Genomic DNA, 12,498 nt, shown 5'->3' on the forward strand with positions numbered 1-12,498 from the left:
CAAAGGTTCAGCACCTAGAGTCGGGGAGTGGGGGGAGCCAAGTCTGCCAATCTTGGCTGGCCCAAGCGCAGGCCCAAAAGTAAAATGTGTCCTCCTTTCCAGTCATCGCTGCCGATTGGCCTGATTCCCCGATGCAATTTGTGCAGCTGCTTGCCCTCATTGAAAATGCAGGGGTGGCATTTTCAGGCTTTCAATGCCTACAACTATAGGGACCGTCTCAGGAGTGAAGCCTTCGATGCCAAGTGCTGAGTCCCCCTTCTGCCCCCATGAAATCACCCCCACCCCACTCACTCCAGTTAAATGTGCATAGCAATAGCAATAGCAATAGCAGTAGACTTATATACCGCTTCATAGGCCTTTCAGGCCTCTCTAAGCGGTTTACAGAGAGTCAGCATATTGCCCCAACAATCTGGGTCCTCATTTTACCCACCTCGGAAGGATGGAAGGCTGAGTCAACCCTGAGCCGGTGAGATTTGAACCGCTGACCTGCTGATCTAGCAGTAGCCTGCAGTGCTGCATTTAACCACTGCGCCACCTTGGCTCTGCCAAGGGTAATAGGGTTTGTTTTAAATGGAGAGTAAGGTTTCTTTGCCAGCCTCCCAGCTGGAAAAACAGAAATTTTCACCAACTGGAAGGGATGTGTGTGAGAAAGGAGGGGGGGAGAGAGAAAGAAAGGGAAAGAGTAAGGAGAAAGAAAGAGAAAGGAAGGAAGGGGAGAGAGAGAAAGAGAGAGACAAAGATAGAAAGAGAAAGAGAGAAGATAGAGAAGAAGAAAGAAAGAAAGAAGAAAGAAAGAAAGAAAAAAGAAAGAAAAGAAGAAAAAGAAGAAAAAGAAGGAAAGAGAAAGAAAGTTGTGGAGAGAGACACAAGAAGAAAGAATGAAGGAAGGTAGAAAAAAGAAAGAGAAAGGGAGAGAAAGGGAGAAAGGAAAGAAGAGGGAGGGGGAAGACGACACACACACAAGAAAGAAATGAGGAAAGGAAGGAAGGAAGAAAAAGAAAGAAGAAAGGAAAGAAGAGGGAGAGAGATCTACAAGAAGTAAGGAAGGAATGAGAGGAAGGAAGGAAGGAAGGTAAGGAAGGAAGGAAGGAAGGAAGAAAGAAAGAAGAAGAGAAAGAAAGTGGGTGAGAGCGAACACAAGAAATAAAGAAGAAAGGAAGGAAGGAGAGGAAGGGAAAGGAAAGAAAGAAGAAACACACAAGAAAGAAAGGAAGAAATAAAGAAAGAAAAAGAAGGAAAGAAAGAAGAAAGAGGGAGAGACACACGAAGAAAGAAAGAAAGAAAGAAAGAAGAAAGAAGAAAGAAAGAAGAAAGAAAGAGAAAGAAAGAGAATTTATGATCACAACTGAGCCAATTTGGTTGCTAGCAAGAGGGTTGTTAATGAGTTTCACCACATTTACAAGTTGGCCACGTCCACCTGGTCCACTGACCACCAAGCCATGCCCACAAACATGCCACACCCACAGAATAGGCAGCAAAATATTTGAAAGCACCACTGGTGTGCGCATGCAAGGGGACGCCAGTACAGCTTTCAATTGCATTTAAATCCCCTCACTTGACACTCGGTAGCCCAGGTAGTCTAGGTAGGTCTTATGGAAATGTGTGTGTGTGTGTGTGTGTGTGTATGTGTGTGTATTGTATTTGTATTTGTATTGTATTTGTATTGTATTTGTATTGTATTTGTATTGTATTTGTATTGTATTTGTATTGTATTTGTATTGTATTTGTATTGTATTTGTATTGTATTTGTATTGTATTTGTATTGTATTTGTATTTGTATTTGCATTTGTATTTGTATTTATTTGTCTTGTATGCCGCCCACTCCTGAAGGACTATGGGCGGCTCACAATAGACAAGGGAAGGGGGAAAACTAGACAAAGACAACACTTTAAAAACAAAACCGCAACATTCACAATTTCCGCTGGGCTGGATGTTTCACAGCTCCCCCGGCCTGCTGGAGCAGCCAGGACTTGGTGGCTTTGCGGAAAGCCGGGAGGGTCGTAAGGGTCCGGATCTCGACAGGGAGATCATTCCAGAGGGCTGGAGCTGCAACAGAGAAGGCTCTCCCCTGGGGGGTCGCCAGCCGACATTGGCTGGCGGATGGAATCCGGAGGAGACCTAACCTGTGAGATCTGATCAGTCAATGGGAGGTAATAGGCAGGAGGCGGTCTCTCAGGTACCCAGGTCCGATGCCATGTAGGGCTTTATAGGTAGCGACCAGCACCTTGAAGCGGATTCGGAGACTAATGGGTAGCCAGTGCAGCTCACGGAGGATAGGTGTGATGTGGGTGTACCTGGGTGCACCCACAATCGCTCGCGCGGCTGCGTCCTGGACTAACTGAAGTCTTCAAACACTCTTCAAGGGCAGCCCCATGTAGAGCGCATTACAATAATCCAGTCTTGAGGTCACAAGGGCATGAGTGACTGTCTGAAGGGCCTCCCGATCCAGATAGGATCGCAATTGGTGCACCAGGCGAACCTGGGCAAAGGTCCCCCTGGTCACAGCCGACAAATGGTGTTCTAAAGTCAGCTGGGGATCCAGGAGGACTCCCAAATTGCGAACCCTCTCTGAGGGGCGTATAATTTCACCCCCCAGCCTGGGAGATGGAATAGTTGGCCAATCTTTGGGAGGGAACATCAGAAGCCACTCGGACTTGTCTGGATTGAGTGCCAACTTGTTTGCTCCCATCCAGACCCTAACAGCCTCCAGGCACTGGCACATCACTTCTACTGCTTCGCTGAGTTGGCACGGGGCAGACAGATACAACTGCGTATCGTCTGCATATTGGTGGTACTTAACCCCGTGCCGGCGTATGATCTCACCCAGCGGCTTCACGTAGATGTTAAATAGGAGGGGGGACAGGACTGAACCCTGTGGCACCCCGTAGTTGAGGGGCCTTGGGGTCGATCTCTGCCCTCCGACCAACACCCGACTGCGATCTGTCCGAGAGGTAGGAGGAGAACCACCGAAGGATGGTGCCTCCCACTCCCACCTCTCGCAACCGTCGCAGAAGGATACCATGGTCGATGGTATCGAAGGCCGCTGAGAGGTCAAGGAGCACAAGGATAGAGGGGTGACCCCTATCCCTGGCCCGCCAGAAATCATCGATCAGCGCTACCAAAGCAGTTTCCGTGCTGTAGCCAGGCCTGAAGCCCGACTGAAAGGAGTCTAGATAATCGGCTTCATCCAAGGACCGTCGGAGTTGAGAGGCCACCACTTTCTCAACAACCTTCCCAACAAAGGGAAGGTTGGAGACTGGGCGATAGTTGTTCAAAATGGCTGGGTCCAGAGACGGTTTCTTCAGGAGGGGTCTCACCACCACATCCTTTAGGAGGGGCAGGAAGGTTCCCTCCCGAAGAGAGGTGTTAACAATCGTCTGGATCCAGCCGCGTGTCACCTCCCTGCTGGTCGAGACCAGCCAGGAGGGACACGGGTCCAGTATACAGGTGGAGGCACTCACCGCTCCCATGGCCTTGTCCACTTCCTCAGGGGAAGCACATTGAAACTCAATCCATAAAGTATGCTCAAGACCTTCCCCCGGTACCTCGGCTGGTATCGTGCAATTGGAGTCCAGTTTTATCTGAATCTGAGTGACTTTATCCGTTAAATACTGAGCAAATTCCTCAGCTCTTCCTTGTAAAGGGTCATCCGCATCCCTCCCTTTCAAGAGGGAGCGGGTTATTCTAAACAAGGCAGCTGGGCGCAATTCAGCGGATGCAATAAGGGTGGCAAAATGCGAACATTTCGCCGCCCGTATTGCCACGAGATAGGCTCTGATAAAGGCTCTCATCAGTGCTCGGTCTGACTCAGATTTACTGGCCCTCCAGCGGCGCTCTAGGCGTCTCTTTTGGCGCTTCATCTCCCGGAGTTCCTCGGTAAACCAGGGAGCCCTCCTGGATCCACTGCCTCGGAGAGGTCACAAAGGCGCAATCCGGTTTAGAGCCCCCGCCGCTGCTATATTCCAAGCAGCGACCAAGGACTCCACCGGATTGTGGACGATAGTGACATTTCAGTGAGGGGGACTCCTCCCTCCAGGCCCAGCCAGGTTTCAGTAATACATGCCAGGTCTGCCCCCTCGTCTAAAATTAGGTCCCGGACAAGGGGAGCTTTGTGAACCACAGACCTGGCATTTAGCAACAACAGCCTGAGACCAGGGCCCTGACAGTTCTCGCCACCTGGCCCTGGAGTGGAACTAATGGGGCCGGAAGGAGGGATCTCTGTGATGTAGCAAACCCTCCTTCCCTGGTAATGGCTAGCCCTGAAGTTCCCATCGTACCTGCCCCTCCCCATAGTGACCGTAATGCTCCGGCCCACCCCCGCTATCGTAGACCTTATAACCCCTCCCACAGTCTCCACACCATCCAGCAGGAGATTTTTATCACTCATTCTGGGACGGGAGGTAGGCCTGGGCCCCCTACCACTTCTGCAACAGCACTCAGTGGAGGAGGCACAAGGCTCTACTCTCAATCCTCTCATACACACGCATCCACTCACCCATGCATTCCCCACGAGTATTAGTTAAACACAAAAAATACAATAGTATGAGGTTAAAAAGTGGGTACAAACATCAACTAAGCATACCATTCACACTACAGTCCTAAAAAAAAATTTGCGGAGCATTGCGCTAGTGCGATGTAAGACAGTAATGTGCAGATGAAGGGCGAGCTGCTCCGCTCTTCTCCCCTCCTCTGTGCCCCAGAAAAACTTCCAAGGCCACAGGTCCAGAGTCAATGGTGTGCAAAGTGGCTGTAAACGGAGAAGGTAAGGAATAAAAGTCCAGTATTGATAAACAGTAGTTTTCCAGTCTTAAGCCCTCCAAATCCAGGAAAAGATTAGTGGACCACGTGCCGGAGAGCAGTTCTTCTCCCTCTCCTAAGGTTAAGTAGGGTCCAAAGTCTGGGGGGGCAGAGTCTGGGGGGCCAACATCTGAGACTGGCCCAAGCCGCTCCGGAAGACGGGTTAAAGGGCGCCAATTTCCACAAAGCCAAGTCTTGGCCCCTACGGCTGCCATCATCTATCACTCCTAGCCCTACTCCAACCCTGGCCTTAATCCTAATCTAATCCTAGATCTAATCCTAATTCTAATCCTAGTTCTAATCCTAATTCTAAACCTAAAACTTAATCTAACACCAACCCAATCTAATCTCACCCTATCTAACCCTACACCAATCCTAATCCTAACCCGAGCGTAGCCTAGCCCTAACCCCCACACCAACTCTACCACCAACCCTAGCCCCGACCCCGACCCTGGTCCCTATCAGCCCTGCCCAAAGGCCGAATGCGCCCACAGATGGCACTGCCCCCAGTACCTATACCTAAACTATACCTAAACTATTAACTATCTATATCTATCTATATCTAAACCTATACCTATATCTAACCTAAGTCTATCTAACTATCTGGGGCTATGGCAGGCAGCAGACGGTCAAGGGTAGAACAGATATTATGCCCAGAGTAGATGGTCACCAGCCAAGGCGGAGGAAAGTCAGTGTTGGGTAGGGAGATGGTAAGGCTCCCCGGCGACAGGGAAGGGGGGGCAAAGGAGTGATATCAGAAGAAGGCTACGATGGTAAAAAGGCCAGTACGATGGAAAAAGGGGGGGGGGCGTCCAGGCCTCTCTCAGACTCAGCAGTGGACGATGTTAACGCCAATGTTAATGCTGCACTCAGCAGCATGGCGCCGCCATCTTCTTCTCCGCCCCGAGCAGCGCGACCAGGCAATTGAGCGGGCAACTCTGGTAGATTTTCATCCAGGGCCGCAGGAAACCGTAGGGGCGAGAGGAGAGACAATAAGAGGCGAGCAGGGCAACGGGGGGGCCGTCCAGGACGACCACGGCGGCGGCCGATCCGTCGATCCCAAAAACTCTGTTCCAGATGGTGCCAACGAACAAGTCTCCTGGCCCCCCAGCTCACTGCTCACCGTCCAAACGGAATCAAAAGGCAGGCTTCAGATGGAAAGGCAGCCGCTCAGATGAAATAAAAAAGGCAGGCATCAGAGATTGGTAAGAGCGAAGCGTTCAGCAGCGTGGCGCTGCCATCTCTCCTCCACGCCGCACAAACAGTTCCAGTTCTAGCCCTCCAAAGATCCGCGGCTGGGAAAGCGACCGGAGGCGGCTGTTATTCAAATGCCGATCCTCACACGATCCGCGAGTTTCAGCCCTTTCAGGACCTTTTGTTAGAATTGTAATTCGACACCGGAGGCTCCTCTAAGATCTTCTTCTCCTTGCCGGCTTCTATCGAGCGAGAAGCCAGGCATACGTACGTACGTACGTACGTACGTACGTAACGTATGTATGTATGTATGTTGCATTTGTGTTAATAAATAAATAAAGGGAGACTAGTATAGATCTATTTCAAGCTATTTAGCTCTCAACATCTAGCCATACCCTTACTGGGATTCGAACCTGGGCTGTTTTTACATGTTAGGCTCCTAGGGTGGAGCTAAAAGGCAAAAGGGAAGCAGTATGCTACCTCCCATATATTACATTTTCCTTTGTTATACATCACATTTCTATTTCTGCAATGACAGTGTATTGTCTGTATCAAATCTCTTTTGCATATACATAATATTATAGATCATAATTATAGCCATTAATTATCATAATTTATACAATATAATTTTCGCTTCTAGTCACTCTATACAATTTAATCTGTAATCAAATATAGTTTCAATAATAATATTGCTTATAATGTTATGCTTATTTATATCTATTTAAACAATTACCTCTATTTTGTTAATCATCCATAATTATAAATGTACTGCTTCTGTTTTCTTACCATTTATAAAATAAATCCCATGTTAAATAATACTCTGTTTCCTCTTTAGCCTCAATTTTCATTGCTAACCTGTCCATTTTGGTGCAGTCTTAGACTAGGATTCCCTTGTAAAGGAATTCATGGAGCACCTCATTAATTAGCTGCATAAAGATCACAAGGGCTCCATGGAGCTCAAAAGGCATGACTGAACTGGAAGCTGCCCAGCGGGCAGTTAAAAGCGGTCTTCCATTTATCTCCCTCCCAAATGCATATTTGGTAATAGACTTCTCTCAAACTAGCTTCGTGAACGCCTTGCCCTTTGACAGATGATTCAACGTGGTTTTTATAAGAGGGACGGGGGGTAAGTGTTTCCATGCACACAGGATTAGTTCCACAAAAATCCATGCAAAGCCTCATTCCCTCCATCTTTCTTCTCTTTAAATAGCATGGGGCAGCCACTTTGGATTTTGCAGGTTGGATGAAGATCCTAGCTAGCTGGTTGGAGGTTGGATGAAGCCCCTAGTAAGCTTTTTGTGGGACCAATGGGAACTCCGGACTGGGTTGAGCTGAGCACCTTGGAAGCCCATAGTTTTCTGGGCAGAGCACCCACCCACAGCAACCAGCGCTCTCTGGAGTTTCAGGCTGGTTGTGCTGAAAACATGACATCACCAACAGCCCATGTGTACACACGCACCTCATTGTTTGCCATTGCTGCTCACACCTGGACCAGAAGGCAGCCAAAAATGACCACCAGCTGCTGGAGACTTCTTGGCATGAAATGCGGCTGAGCCTCGCCATGTGTCCCACACACACACACCAAGGCACAAAAGTAGCTAAGAGAGGGGGAAGAAGGCGGGGCTTAGCAGTGAGAAGACGGACTTTCAGGCTACTCCTGAAACTCCTCTATTCCAAAGCACTTGGATGGTCCCTTTTTGGACCCAAGCTGTCCCGGAGAGACAGTGAAAGGTAGGAGGAGATCCAGTGGTCCCCGAGACGTTTGCAAAGTCTCTGGGGAACTGGAAAATAACCTCCTTTGCCAGTGACTTCCGGATTAGCCATAAGGCTAACTGAAACTGCAGACAGCCCTAAAGAATGTCGAAAGTGTTTCCAGCTGGTAAGATGATTTATTATTCAGAGAAAAACAGTCCGCCTAAAAATTCAAAAATTCAAGCTAATTTAAATTAAAGAACAGAAGAATCTAGCGGCGATTTTGATCTTTCTATTGGTTTTTGGACGGTGGTTATCCTACCTTTTAAATGTTTTAAATGTTATTCACATGGACAAAGGATAGATTACTCCAACACCTCCTCTGATCCTCTGCAAACGGGCTGTAAACCAATTCACTATAATTTGGTTGTTTACAACTTGACACTTTTATTGCTTGGCCGTATTGGTCTAAGATCTGATATGATTGCATAGCTCCCAGCCTGCTTTGATTTGCAAATACCTCAGAGCTCTCAAGAAAAAATACTAACTGCGTACAACATGGCATCTATTCAAGCGTCTATTCAAATGATTTTTTCAGCATTACAGAAATTATCTGCCACTCAAGATAGAATTGAGAGAAAATTGGATTATTTGGTGTTTTTAGCAACAAAATACGAGGAAAAAACAGAGAATGTTCTTCAAATACAAACTAAGGATGTCAGAGATAAAGATTCTCAATTTGCTGATATTCGGGGCTACTGGCTTACTTATGAGGGAGAAAAAGATGGAACGTCTGAAGGGGAAGCAGCCACACAGAAGATTTACTTCAAAAGACAGGGCACAGGAGGAGTGAGAAGCATTAAAGAATTCATACTTTATGAATACCATCTGCAAAACATTTGATACCACCACTGAGAATTAAAGACAAGCTGATAAAGGAAATAAAAAGAGGGCGGCAGCATTATATGAGAGGCACCATAAACAAAAAGGTGCAAAGATTTCTTTGTATGGACTTGCTCATAAAGATGTTTGGAGAACTGGACCTACGAACGGCAACAGATTTAAGGCTGTTCTGTTACTGGAGAGACACAGGCTGATAGATGGAAGAGTATAATTTAAAATTAGCTAAATCTAGTTAAATTCATTTGTAATAGGTATAGTTGAATAATAATTGATAATGATAGTAATGTATATAATGTTGAGTTCCTATGATAAATAATATTGGATATGAGAAGGGAAGAAATATCTTTGGACTATATATAAAGGTTATTAATCACAATAATAATTATTATAAAAAAACAAAATAAAACTATATCTATATACAGTTAAATCTTAACTAATAGGGGGAAAATGCTATGATATAGGATATACTTAAATAAAGAAAGGAGAATGATAATAAATTATATACATGGAGGATGAAATGTTTGGTATTAAATATTATGGATGTTAGCTGAAACAGGATATGAGGATTCGATGTTAATGGAGGATTTTATAAATAAGTAAATGAAATGCCAGCATGTGGTTATGGATTAAATCTTTGGTATAGTTAAGGATGAAGGATGTTTAAATACTGTAGTTAATTAAAAGTGGAGGTATGATGATGTTAATATAGTAAACATTTGAGTTAAGATATTTGAATTAATATGAATTAATGGAAGAGATGCACAAAAACTTGTTGTAACCAGCTGATATACTTTTATATACATATACTTGTTTTTTGTGTTGTGTTTTTGCTGTGAGTGTGTGTTTGTTCTTTTTTAATTGTTGTGTATATACAAAGTGTGTCTGTGGGGGGAAATACAGTTAGGATAAACTAGTAAAGGCAAGGGAATAAGAAATGATACTAATTATACCTATTAAATGAAATAATAAATGTATAAGAATGATAAATGTTAAAACACCTGTAACCAATGACATGCTATATGTGATGATGGTTTTTTCTTCTTCTCTGTTTTGTTCTTGTTCTTTTTGCTTGGTTTTTTTCCCCACTGTTGTGGTATGTATTGTTTATGTAACAAAAAAAAAAAATTAAAAAAAAGTAGCTAAGAGAGAAGGAGTGGGTGGGAGGTGGCTCTAGGGCAAGGCAGAGGAGGATGGTCCACCTGCTTCATGGTCTTGATTTGGGCCTCGGTCTCCTGCCTGCAGTCCATGTCCTCAAATGTGACTTGGAGGAACTGATCAGTGTCATCCAATTCAGGGGCACCCTCATCTTGTAGCTGGCCTATCCATTCTGCATCCTCCCATTCATTCATCCCGTCACTGATAGCTGAGATTAGGTCATGGTCCATCTAGTACTGGTCTCCAAATCAGTCGATTTGGTGCCACTTTGATCTCCAACTCCGGGGGGGGCATGGTTCTCCCACTGGGAGAAGCTGAGCAGGTTGCCAAGCGCTGGCTCTTTGGGCATTCCACTTTGGCAGCCTTGGTAGCTTGCATCATGCACTTGGAGGGGAGTAGATGGTCTTGAGGTGGACCCTCATGCCAGTCTGGGTAGCTCCCTCCTCGGTTGTCGCCTTCTCCTCCATCTTCCCTGAGTCTTTATGCTACCGGGGTGGTGGGTCAGCACTCGGGGCTCAGGACCCTGGATAGCACCCCAGCAATTGGGAAGCTGGTTAGAGTTTTAACTGAAGATTTGGGTTAATGTCAGGTTTCTAATTAACACCCCCCAACAAAAGAAGACTCTGAGGCATTCCTCAAAGTTTCATTTTATTAGAGATGTCATATTGACACATCTGGGAAAACCCGAATCTGAATGTTCCAGGTTTTCCCCACCCAAAAGAAGGTCAAAGATCCATCCCCTGCACCACAAGTCCATTGCATGGTCCAATCATTTCAGCATCTCAATTAGAGACAACCCCCTCCCAAATCACTTCCATCCAAGTGCAGGCTGAGTTTTCTTGACTCCCATAGAAAAGAATGTTGTTATTGCTAATCCTCCACCACTCTTGTAATCCCTCCTCCCAATTTCCCAGGGACTAAATGTGGCAGCCCTAAATCTTCAACAAAAATGATAGTTTCCAGGACTGACAACTAGTTAACGTTATCAGTGATAGTCAGTGCTAGTGGTAGCATTGATGGTGTTACCTAGTTTGAGTGATGAAACATCTACAAAAAAACAAAAAAGCGCCTGGAAACTATAATAAAGGTAACACATATTTAATTTTACATATTCTAACAGCAGCCAGATTGTATATGCACATACTGGAAAAATGTAGAAATTCCTATAGATGATAATATGATAAGAAAAATTCTGGAATGCATAGAAATAGATAGGTTATAGCTATAAAAAAAACAAAGAAAAGAAGATCGGAATATTTGTGACATGGGAACTTTTCTATAAATGGTTAGCTGATAGATAACAGAGGTTATATGAGTGAATTTACATGAAATATGGACCACATGAGAAATAAAAATGATGAGTAAATATTTTTGATGCTTATATAATTGATATCATAATGGAAGATAGTATACTTTTCAATAACGATTAATATTACCGCATATATGTTTATGATGTTTATCTTTTAACACTTTGGACACCTAGAAAACACACTGTTCAATATAGAAATGGAAATGGAATTTGTGATATAAAGCAATAAAAATATATGTATTTTAAAAAACATGCAAGCTCAGACAGCACTAAGGGGCACTCAACCATAATACTAAACTTAACCACTGCAGTGATTCACATAACAATGTGTCAAGAAAGATCATAAAATGGGACAAAATTCACTTAACAACTGTCGTCACTTAGGCAACATAAATTTGGGTTCACTTGTAGGCTATCTGTAATCCAACACACATTTGCAGATTTGACTTAATGGGTAAAATGAGTAAAATGAAATGACATTTAAAGAATTGATAGTTGCCATTCAAAAATCAGAAATCCATTGGATCTTATGGAAGAAACGTATATTGGTATAACTGAATTAAAAATTGGATGTCCACCTTCGAAGGACCTGTAAAATTGAACACTGAATTGTAGGTCAAGTAAACAGAAACTTTGCAGTCACTCAGAGTAGACTTAGAAATTTGCTTTCCTTCTGTTGCCAAAATAGTATCAGCCAGTCATAAGACAGAGGTAGAAGCACATTTTGCAAAATTTTGCAGAAATCCCAAGAGCCAGATTGGGTTGCCAGCTCATTGATACGTGAAGTTAAAATTAATTAAGTATGTCCAATTGTCTGCCTCTGCTAGTATAATTTACTTCCTCCTGCCAAATTACTACCAAACTAGCAAAAAATCAACAATAATTATTCTGCCTTCAATTAGGATGCTTTAAAAAGATTCTTTTGAGAATTTTGAAAACCAGAAAGTGTAGGTGTGTTTTCTAATTAAGTGAAATTCTGCAGAATTGATATATCTCGAGGATGTCATTTCATTGAGTGTACCATATGGCAGCTTTTAGATAGTAACATTGAGAATTATATATTTGTTACTGATCTTCCTTACCTAGACTGATATGAGAGCCTTTTGCGCTGATCATCAAGAAAAAACAAAGCCGTAATATGAATAAATACCCCTCTATATTTCTTTTACAGAAGAGAAATTCCAGACCAAGAATTGTTCAGTGAAATGAAACTCCTTGTAATAACTGTGCAAAATAAAGATAAGGCTAGTGTTCCTACTGGAACCTATCGTACCTATCATTTTGCATCTTCCTTCTATCCTATTGATCATGTGTTTCAATTCCATTCAAGAAGATTTTTTTAAAAAAAGCTTCAGCCAATCTAAATCTAATTGGAAATGTGATCTAAATGTATTTTTCCACAAATTTTCCATTAGACGACATAGTTGCGAAGCTGGAAGACAAACAAT

Source organism: Thamnophis elegans, chromosome 15 (assembly GCF_009769535.1).
Source record: "Thamnophis elegans isolate rThaEle1 chromosome 15, rThaEle1.pri, whole genome shotgun sequence".
In the NCBI taxonomy this organism is placed as follows: domain Eukaryota; kingdom Metazoa; phylum Chordata; class Lepidosauria; order Squamata; family Colubridae; genus Thamnophis; species Thamnophis elegans.